This window comes from Impatiens glandulifera, chromosome 4 (genome assembly GCF_907164915.1).
Source record: "Impatiens glandulifera chromosome 4, dImpGla2.1, whole genome shotgun sequence".
In the NCBI taxonomy this organism is placed as follows: domain Eukaryota; kingdom Viridiplantae; phylum Streptophyta; class Magnoliopsida; order Ericales; family Balsaminaceae; genus Impatiens; species Impatiens glandulifera.
The window spans coordinates 38,850,337-38,862,744 of record NC_061865.1 but is presented as its reverse complement, the minus strand read 5'-3'; the positions used below and the strand labels follow the sequence as shown (position 1 = coordinate 38,862,744).

General features: G+C 30.5%; 1 non-coding gene across 1 annotated transcript; it reads left to right on the top strand.

Annotated features, from left to right (window-relative positions):
- The first annotated feature begins 8,244 nt into the window (after window positions 1-8,244).
- Window positions 8,245-8,469, top strand: LOC124937196. Its single transcript, XR_007099305.1, has one exon. It is a non-coding gene; the product is annotated as a small nucleolar RNA U3 (small nucleolar RNA).
- Window positions 8,470-12,408: the final 3,939 nt, after the last annotated feature.

Genomic DNA, 12,408 nt, shown 5'->3' with positions numbered 1-12,408 from the left:
ATAAAACCTTGAATATTCTAAGTATAATAACTTCCCTAAGTGTTGTAACATAGGCAAATTACTATCTTAACTTTATTAAGAATCTAAAATTAATTATTTTCAAAAACTTAATTGTTCTAAAAATAACCGTCTTTAAAATAAATCGTGCAATGATCCCATGAATGAATTCGAAAAAACTTGTATAGGCTCGGATTTATTAAAAGCATAAACTATAAAATTGGGGGGTAAAAAATGAGTGTCTACAGAATGCCCCTCTTGGACAAAATTTGTAGAAAACACTCGGTTTTAGAAAAATACATGTCCAAGCTTGAAAATAGGCACTGCGTTTTGAAAACACCCAACTTATAGTTTATTTCGGATCCTTTGAATGAAAAGAGAACAAACCTGACGAGTCTCTCGTGAGACCCGTGTAATTTATCCTTCATTCTTCAAAGTCGGTTTATCATCCACTCGTTGATGATTCACCTTTGTTTAGAATATGCATCGCTCCTGGTTTATCGATCGTGTAGATCGAGCCTGGTGGTTTCGACCATATTTCTACACACCTCGCTTAGTCTTTGGATTGTACATGAGTACACACTTGACTCAGTTTGCTGATTGTGTTTATTGTTTATTACTCTTTTCATTGAGCAATTTAATAGTCATTTTAATCACAACTCTATTTAGTGATTATGTTTGTCTCGCTTTTTACATGGAGCGAAAAAATCTTAGTGATTATTCTAATCACAACTCTACTTAGTGATTATTATAGTTTTAAGTATCGCTGGTCAGTTTAGCGAAATACTATATAATCACAACTCTACTTAGTGATTATTATAGATTTAAGTATCGCTGGTCAGTTTAGCGAAATACTATTTAATCACAATTCTGCTTAGTGATTATTATAGATTTAATTGTCGCTGATTAATTTAGAGAAATACTATTTAATCACGATTCCGCTTAGTGATCATATAGATTTAAGTATCGCTGGTCAGTTTAGCGAAATACTTTTTAATCACAATTCAACTTAGTGATTATTATGAATCTATGTATCGCTGGTCAATTTAGGGAAATACTATTTAATCACAATTCTGATTAGCGATTATTATAGATTTAAGTATCGCTGGTCAGTTTAGCGAAATACTATTTAATTACAATTCTGATTAGTGATTATATATATTTGAGTATCGCTGGTCAGTTTAGCGAAATACTATTTAATCACAATTCTGCTTAGTGATAAATTTAGATTTAAGTATCGCTTGTCAGTTTAACGAAATACTATTTAATCACAATTCTGCTTAGTTGAACAGAGTTTGTTCTGTTCAACAGTGAGCTAAGTGTGTGCAAACTGTATTTGATTCGAATCATATTATAGTGAATCCTTCTGGTGGATGGAAGAAGGGGTGACGTAGGAGAGTTTGTTCCGAACATCCATAAACATACTGTTGTGTTGTTCTTTTATGTCATCTTCTCATTTTTCATCTTAAGCTTCAAACCTAAATAAACATTTCCGCACTTGATTCTGTTTCAAGTGTTTACAAAGGTTTGCGTAGAATAGAAAGTGAATCAAATCCCTAACAAGATTTCTTTCAAATCGTTTTTCATAAGCCTTCATCAATCGCCAGACCCTGTCTCTATTGATAAAGTCGATCATATCAAAGGCACAGATAAATCTGCTACAAAACACGTATGAAGTAAAGCTTCTTCACACTCAGTATAAGAAGTTGGAGCAGAATATGCACAAACAGAATTCTGATAATTATGTTGAGTCGAAGTCCTTCATTCTTGAGCTTCACCATGAGACAAGGTCTTTGATTGAATCCGTAAGTCTTCAAGTGATGGAGGTTTCCAAATCTCTGAGGTCTGCAGAAGCCGAACACTTAGATCAAGAAAAGGCTATAACTAGGCATTTCTAGGCCAAAGAAGATGATGCACCTGTTGCTGTCAAAGCCAGATCCCTTATTGATGCCGACCCAGATAATATTAAAAAGGGGGAATGTAATAGTATATGGTGGTCAAGAACTCGTGGCACTCAATCCAAAAGAAAACATGCTCAAGGCAACCGAGGTAGTTGCCAATTTGATCGAGGTGGTCGTGGAAACGGTCGTGGTGGAGATAGAGGCGGTGGTGGTGGTGGTCGAGATGTAGGTCGGCTCTATAACCTTTTAACCAGAGAATTGATTCTTCAAAATACAGATCCAAGAATCAAAATGAGAGGATCTTAAATCTATCATCTTACGTTATGTACATTTAATTATGTTTAAATACTTTGGATAACTCTTAAGTTCGTAGTCTAAACTGAATTTGTGTTCTTAACTCGATTGTTCTAACTTAGTTTTAACATCATCAAAAAGGGGGAAATTGTTGGGTTAAATTTAACAAAGAAAAGAGAAAATTAATTAATAAATAAATAACTAATTAACGTAAAAGAATATGCACAACATAATTTTGATGATATGGTTTAAATAAAACTAAGTTAGTTTATTTGTCGTTGTGAAGGTACAAATATAAAGGATTATGTTACATCGGACGTGGTCTGAAGTAGGCGCCTATAGACGTCTTGCTACTTCAGACGGAGACTAGATTACGCAAGTAGACGCGGTCTAAAGGGAAGCGTAGTTAGACGAGGTCTAATCTCCTTATTAGACGCGGTCTAAATGGAAGCGTAGTTAAACGAGATCTAACTCCTTATTAGACGCGGTCTAAAGGGAAGCATAGTTAGACGAGGTCTAACTCCTTTAGATGCGATCTAAAGGGAAGCGTAGTTAGATGAGGTCTAACTCCTTTAGACGCGGTCTAAAGGGAAACGTAGTTAGACGAGAGCTAACTCCTTTAGACGTGGTCTAAAGGGAAGTGTATTTAGACGAGGCCTAACTCCTTCTTAGACGCGGTCTAAAGGGAAGCGTAGTTAGACGAGGTCTAACTCCTTTAGATGTGGTCTAAAGGGAAGCGTAGTTAGACAAGGTCTAACTCTTTCTTAGACGCGGTCTAAGGGGAGCGTAGTTAGACGAGGTCTAACTCCTTTAGACGCGGTCTAAAGGTAAGCGTAGTTAGATGAGGTCTAACTCTTTCTTAGACGTGGTCTAAAGGGAAGCGTAGTTAAACGATGTCTAACTACTTTAGACGCGGTCTAAAGGGAAGCGTAGTTAGAAGAGGTTTAACTCCTTTAGATGTAGTCTAAAGGGAAGCGTAGTTAGACGAGGTCTAACTCCTTTAGACGCGGTCTAAAGGGAAACGTAGTTAGACGAGGCCTAACTCCTTTAGATGTGGTCTAAAAAAGAATGTCTAATGCCTTGCTTCAGCAGCCGTCTAAAGGAAGCATCTGTCTAACTACGTACTCAGCTCATCTACAGTTACCGTTTTCAACAGTCCGACAAGCCAATTGATCCCACCAAATGAAACACTATCACGAACGCGTTTATAATTCAAATTGCTATGGTGTGTCTCTCTTGTACAAGACAATTTTAGAGGATATTCGGTGCACTACCTATCTTGTACAGCCACGATCTCAATGCTTAGAGTCTGATGTACTCTCATACTATTAGTGGTCGTCCAACAAAAGGAGAACACGTGTTCACAAAGAATATTCGACCATTGGTACATTTCAAGTATAAATTGCTACTCAAGAACAACGGGCGAATAGTGTAAAGTTTTTCAAGAAACTTTTACTTGCTCTCCTTATGTTCTTTACTTTCTTCCATTTACTTTCATCTGTCTGAAGCTTCAAATCCAACAAACAATTATGCACTTGAATCCGTTTTAAGAGTTTGTAAAGATTTGCGAAAAATAGAAACATATTTTATCTTCTAACAATGTTAAAATCGAATTAAAATTTGTAAACTATTTATAATAGTCAGACTCCTGTCTCTATTATTAACATCGATCCTAACAAAAAAGATTATCAAACATGTAAATAAATAAAACAAAACAATAAAAAAAACATAAACAAAATTAAGCTTATATTATATATAGTGGCGGACCTATTAGGGACCTCCCCACTAAGCCACTAAGGTAAAAAGTTTTAAGATATTATATATATATATATATATATATATATATATATATATATATATATATATATATATATATATATATATATATATATATATATATATATATATATATATATATATATATATATATATATCAGGTGACTTTCACATTTTCTCTATCATTACCTCACACTTCTTTTCATAAAATAATAATTATTTTATTTTATAAAAAAATTATTTTCTAATATATAAATATTTATAATAAACTAACACTTTCTTTTATAAAAATTAATAAAAAAAACTAATTCATAATTATAGTATTCTAATTTCAAATATAATTTAATTAAAGTAATTATTATTAATATTTTATTTTATACAAAAAAAAAAATATACAATATTTATAATAATACATAAATTTTAGTTAATATATAAATAAGATTTATTTATATAAGTTAAAATATAAAGAATTATATATAAAATATCGAAAATCATATAATATTATTATTTATTTTAAACTACAGTTATATTATAATTATATATTTTTTTATTAATTTCAATATAATTAATATACAAATTACTTATAAATAAAGATTAAAATAAAAATTTATATAAATATAAAGGTAAAATAACAATTTATATAAATATAAAGGTAAAATATTATTTTATATTTCTTAATTTTAAATTAGTTTTAAACTATTTTAACAAATAAATGTATTATTAAATTTTATTTAGGAGCCTAGGGTTGTGACACATATTTATTTTTAGTTATTTATTTTATGTAGGATATAGAATAATAGAGATGTTCTATAAACGAATTTGTACTTTTACATCATATCACATGATCAACCTGAGCCTTCTCAATCAATTAATGAGCCTACTAATGAGTCTAATGTTACTGATCAATATACATAGTTAGAATATAGCATATCAAAAGATGCATCATTTTGTTTTTTGTATTATCTTTTCAATCCTTTAAATAGAGAAAACGTAGATGATACCTTTATAGAAGATGGGTATAAAAATTAAAAAAGGGCATTAGAAAGATTTAATCGTCATATGGGAACTTCAAATAGTTGTCATAATAAAGCAATAATTCAATTTGAATCATTTTAAGATCAAAAACATAGCGTGAGAAACGTTTTACGTACACATGGTCGTGATATAGAAATAAATTATTGTACCCGTTTAACGACAATGTTTGATGTAACACGCTTTTTATTGAGGGAAGGAGAACCTTTTCGAGGACATGATGAGTCAAGTAATTCATCCAATAAAAGTAATTTTCTTGAATTGATTGATTGGTATAGTCAACGTAATGAAGAGATTTTGTCTTTTTTTGTACCGACTCATGGACAAGAATAATTTAGTAATTGTGTTTGTTAGTATTTTGTAATTGTGCTTGTTAGTATTTTTATGTAATTACCGAGTAAAATTTTAATTAAAAAATGCATTTATTTGATCACCAAAAAAATGCTACATTACTATGTATTTGGCCCCCCGAGAAAACATTTATGGGTCCGCTACTGTATATATTTAAATTATTATTTTTATAAAATATTTAAATTATTAATTTTATAAATTTAATTATTTATATTTTGATATATATTTATATTATCATTTTTATAAATTTGATTATTTAGATATTGATATATTTTTTTAATTATTATTTTCATAAATTTAATTATTTATATTATGATATATATTTTAAATTATTATTTTTATAAATTTGATTATTTATATTTTAATATATATATATATATATAAATTTCAATTATTATTTCATATATCTTTTTAATTTTTTTAAAAAATGTTTAATACAATATTATATAAATGAGAATAGTTTAAATATAATGACAAAATTATTTAAAAAAATACGATCGTTCAAAGTCTCACTAAATAGAGTCGAAACATAACAAGATTAAACATTTAAAAAACATTAATATAAAAATAAGAAAAAAAATGTTCATCTTATTCTTAAAAACTAATAAAATTTTATATTGTTAGATGTTCATATATGTTTAAAATTTTAAAGAAATATGTGAAAACGTAGTAGACAAATTACATAATCTCTTAAATATTATACTAAATATTCTTTTTATCAAATATATGAATTGAATTATATTTAAATGCTCTCTTATTAAATTAATAAAAATTAAAATTTCAATCCTAAATTTAAGTGATTTTGTGTGTTTAATTATTACTATTTATCATTTAGTTGTATTCAATTTTACTTATTTGTTCTTAGAGGCTAAGTAAGTATAGGGATGCAACTTATGAATTCAAGGAAATAATTTATTTCCTTTGTCATATAAAGTTGCTAATTTGGTACATGAGTGTAAGCGGAATCTAGGAATTAACGAAAAAAAATATATTCCTTTTTCAAAAACCATTCTAAATTGAATTAAGATGTGCATAATTTGTTTACGTAAATTTCAACTAATTATCTCTTAATTTCATTATACTTACTTTAGGATTCAATTAATCTTATTCTGATAGACTAATAAAATTGTATATGACGATTAAAATTTTAAAGAAATATGTTAAAAAATTACATAAATATCCTAAATATTATTGTAACTATTTTTTCAAATATATGAATTGAAATATATTTAAATGTTCTCTTATTAAATTAATAAAAAATGAAATTCTAATCTTAAATTCAAGTGATTTTATATGTTTATTACTATTTATCATTTAGTTGTATTCAATTTTTACATATTTATTTTTACGGCTAAGTAAAAATAGCGATACATCTTATACATTAAGATAGATCTACCCTACTTCTTAAATATTTATCAGAAAAATAGAAATTAAAAAATATGTTACAATTAAAAACAAATATGTTTATTTTTAATTATTTGAATCTTTCACCTATATTATATATAGATTATAAAAAAAATAATTAACCAATTCAGAAAATTATTTTTTATAAATTTGATAATAAAATATATTTATCTTTATTTAAAATAAATTATATTAAACCTCTCAACACGAACCAATTCTCAAACTAACATTATTTTTATTCAACTTTATAATCTAGTTTGTTCAATTATTCATAAACTAATTTACTTACTTTTCAAACTCAATTTTCGTAATTTATTTATTTATTTACATTCAAAGAAATTATAATATATATATATATATTAAATTATTATTTATAAAATATAAATAATCATATTTATAAAAAAAATAATTTTAAATTTATATCAAATACAAATAATCAAATTAATAAAAATAATAATTTATATATATATATATATATATATATATATATATATATATATATAAATAATCAAATTTATAAAAATAATAATTTAAATATTTTAATAAAAATATATATTTAAATATATATATTTAATAATGAATTTAAATGTATATAAATAAATAATTAACTAACTAAATAAATAAAAACTGAATTTAGAAATTGGTTCTACTACCCAATTATGACGGGCGACTTAATATTTTGTATATCACACAAAACAAAGATTAAACATTTACTTCAAATTGAAAGTTATGAAATGTCTGGACTTATATATATATATATATATATATATATATATATATATATTTACTTTGCAGTAAATATCTCAACACTACCCAATTATGATCATAACTTGATATTTGATTTTTTGAGAAGGAAAAAGAACTAGTATAACACTCTACAACCATGATCTTCTATTTAAACAGAAAACGTTTTAGATGAAATCAAACTCATGATCTTTTGGTCTCTTTTAGCTTAGCGGTATCAAAAGATGGATATTAATCTTAAGATTCTGGGTTCGAGCCCATCAGGTGACAAATTTTATGTCTGGTTAAATAGTTAAGTATATTTGTGGGCGACATACTTAATCCTTTGTCACATTTTTTATCTCTCTTCTAGCCTAACGACAATAAGAGGTGGATATTAACCAAAAGTTCATAGGTTTGAGCCCGTCAGGTGGCAAGTTATGCGTCTAGTTAACTTTGTTTGTGGGCTACATACTTAACTCATTGTCATATTTTTTATACCTCTTCTAGCCTAGCAACAACAAAAGGTGGATATTAACCCTAAGTTTTTGGTTCGAGCCCGTGTTAAATGGTTAAGTATATTTGCGGGTTACATACTTAATTTGTTGCCACATTTTAATTATCTCTTCTAACTTAGCGGCAATAAGAGATGAATACAAACCCTATGTTCCTAGGTTCGAGCCTGTTAGACGACAAGTTCTGCGTCTAGTTAAATGGTTAAGTGTGTTTGCGGGCTACATACTTAATGCGTTGTCCCATTTGTTTTACGACCTTACATGAACAAGATTTGTTCTATAGGCTCGTACATCTGTATCCTTGATTACTAAAGAGACAGGAATCTATGTCTGGTTGATGAGATGTTGCCGCTAGACCAGAGCGTGATTAACGGTGTTGTGGCTGCCGGCTTTGGCTTGGGGGTCACATTGCGTAGGAGATTGATCTAAGTCAAATGGGCTTGGCCGGGGGGGTCTGTGCGGTTGTCTGATAGACTCCCAACTTTTGATTAACTCGATATTTTGTATAACACACAAAACAAATTTACCTTCCAATTGAAAGGTATGAAATGTCTAGATCTAATTACTTTTGTAAATTTTGTAATAAATATTTAAAATAATACTTTTCGTATTAAGATTTTATTTACACTAGCTTATATATTTATGTATTATTTAATATTAAAATAACTTACATAAATTAATTACTAACTGTATGCATTCATTTTTATTCCCAAATTTTATAATTTATATATTTTAAATAAATTCCGAACCTATTGGTAGATACTCAATTTTAACTCTACAATTATATTGTTTATATCTTTTTAACAAATTCTGATTTTATGATTATTTTAAAATTATGTACGGACTTATTGCACGGATTATTAATAAGTAATTCTTTTTATAATTATTGTCTTGTCGATCGAATTTTGAAAATAATGAATTTCCGACTATAACATAAATAATAAAATATATAATAAGTTAGATTTGAATAATTTAACTCATTGATATTTGGTCCAACTATACTCAATAATAATTATTTTGAAGTTTTATCTTGTGGGGATCAAATTTAAAAAAAAAAAATTCGGATAAAATAAATCAATATCAAATAGTGATTTGTTAATATATATATATATAGATATATATATAGATAGATATAGATATATAAGATAGATATTAGTTTAATATTAATATGATATTATTTGTTTCGTTAGATATTTTGAAAAAATAAATAAATTGGGTCACACTTTGCCGGAAAAGTCGATGGAGTCAACCAAGTCAGACGCTGGCCTGGTTTTTGACCGACGTGCGGTCCACTCATGACCCAAAATAAAGGCCCAAACGAATGGCTTGATTCTGTTGGATTTTGCAACAGCAAAACTATGGATCTTCTTAGAAATCAAACCTGTAACAAATCAGTTTCAAAATCGTCTATAACGAACAACAGACTTACCAAGAACTGAAATAACATAAATCAATAAACGACAACACAATATATGTGGTTCGGTCAAAATCGACCTATGTCCACGGGAGGGATAAGTTTCACTAAATCAAACAAATGTCAATAGTAGAAACTTACATGCCTTGCTCTCAAATGAAAGAAGTGATTACACTAGGAATGATTGGAACTACTCCACAATCAAAGGCGCCCCCAATCTTCTCGTCTGGATCAGCCAAAGAACAAGAAGAAGAAGGAAACCAGAAAAACCCTAGATCTGTAATTCACTCTCTCTCAACCTTACTCTGTTATGAGAAAAATACCCAAAAAAAAGTATTTATACTCTAACCCGTTTTCATAAAAGAAACACCTGACCCGTTACCCGGAATTTAAACCCGCCCGCAATGGCAAGTACACCTCACAATTCTCCCCCTTCCGAGCCATGGGAGAATGTTGCTATAAAACATTCATCATCGTGACACTCCTGCCAGAACCATTCCTGCTTTGGCACAACATATCTCATGATTTGCCTCTTCGCAAGCCCTTTGTCATTACATCTGACCCGTTCTCATCTGTATGCACTTTCTCCAAATATAACTCCTTCTTCTCGAGCACTTCACGGATCCAATGGTATCTTCTTTGGATATGTTTTGAACGTGATGGAAACTTAGATTCTTGCTTAAATGTAGCACTTTGTGAGTCACTAAACACTACAAACATGTCTTGTGTTAATGCCTATTTCTTTCAACAATTCTTTCATCCATCGCATTTCCTTACACAATGGAAATATATTCAGCTTCTGTAGTAGACAAAGCAACACATTTTTGTAGACGAGACTGTCATGATACAGCTCCTCCAAAAGTAAACAAATACCTTGAAGTTGATCTCATTGTGTCAATATCACCACTCATCTGAATCAGAAAAACCCTTCAACATGTGGCTTTCCAGTACCATAACACAAAGCGTATTTGGAGGTCCCTCGAAGATATCTCATTAGCCACTTAACCACCGCTTCCCAGTGTGTCTTACCAGGATTGAAAGGAAACGACTAACTACTCCAACTGCATGCGTATATCTGGTCTTGTACAGACCATTGCATACATCAGACTGCCTATTGCTGAAGCATATAGAACACTACACATTTATTGTATTTCCTCTTCATCCTTGGGAGACATTGTTTTGTTTATTTTCAAATGTGTAGCCATGGACAAGCAACTGGCTTTGCCTTGTCCATACAGAATCGTTTAGAAATCTTCTCAATATATCTCTCTTGAGATAACCATAGCCTGTTTCTTCACCCGATCACGAATGACCTGCATTTCAAGAATTTGTCTTGCTTGACCCAAGTCTTTCATCTCAAAAGACTTAGCCAAATCCTTTTTCAACTGGCAATCTTGAGCTTGTCTCTCCCAACAATCAGCATGCCATCAACATATAGGGAGAATTATAATAAAATCATTAGAAGCAAACATTTGCACAAAGACACGGTGATCTGTAGACGTCTTCATGTACCCATGGATGATCATGAACGACTCAAACTTAAGATACCACTGCCTAGGTTCTTGCTTCCAAACCGTACATACTTTTGACAAGTTTGCACACGTGCTTTCCCCACCTTTCTTATTGTAACCTTCAGGTTGCTCCATATAAACATCTTCATCCAAATTACCATGGAGAAATGCAGTCTTGACATCAAGTTGTTCAACCTCAAGATCCATACAAGCAGCTAGACTTAACACCACCCGGATAGAAGTCATCTTCACTACCGGTGAGAAAATCTCATCATAATCGATTTCATGCCTCTTGCCAAAACCTTTGACAACCAGCCTAGCCTTGTATCTTGTCTTGATATCATCACCTTCTTGCTTGATCTTGTACACCCATTTATTTTGTAATACTTTTCTGTTCTCTGGTCTTTCAGCTAGATCATATGTGCCATTTTTCAGCAATGACTTCATTCTTCATCCATGGCAGCTAGCCATTCTTTCTTATGAGCATCCTCAAGAGCCTCCTTATAGCATATAAGTTCCCCACAATCAGTTAGAAAGACATACTCTATAAGCAGGGTACTTAGAACTTGATCTTTTCCTCCCTAGTAGACCTCCTAAGTACCTCTGTTTGTTGATTCTGTAGATTTCCATCTTCTTGTTGAACTTCAAAATTAATCTCAACATTATCACCAAGATCAGTTTCAGTATCGTATCATTTTTATGGCCTACAGCTTGACCCTAAGGAACATCATCATCACTATCTGAGTCTGAATCTACATGTGTCCTTGTCTCCTCAACATCATGAAGAACTCAAGACCAGAAAGGTTACGTATGTATGCATCAAGCTTTTCACTATCTTCAAAATTCTCAATATGTGATCTTCAAGAAATACCACATCTCGGCTTCTCAAAACCTTCTTATCAACTAGGTCATAACACCTGTATCCCCACTTTTCATCACCATACCCCAAAAATATGCATTGTCTAGTTTTTGCATCTAGCTTAGACCTCTCATCTTTTGGCACATGCACAAAAGCTCTACAACCAAAAATACGTAAATAGTCATAATTAACATCTTTACCTGACCAGACGCTTTCTGCACACTTATTATTCAATGGCTTGGAGGGAGAACGATTAGATCACATACACTGTAGTGCTCATGGCTTTAGACCAGAAATGCTTAGCCAACTTGGCATGGGAGAGCATACTCCTCATCCGTTCCAACATTGTTCTGTTCATCCTCTCTGCCACACCATTTTGTTGTGGAGTCTTTGTCACAGTCTGTTCATGTCGAATACCATGCTCTTTGCAATAATCATCAAATGAGCCTATGTACTCTCCCCTATTATCTGACTGCACCCTCATCAGTTTTCTTCCTGTCTCTCTTTCAACCAGCTTGTGAAAGACCTCAAACCTTGATGCAACCTCATCCTTGGACTTTATAGCATAGGCCCAAACCTTCCTAGATGTATCGTCTATGAAGGTTACAAAATAGGAAGCACCACCTATGGA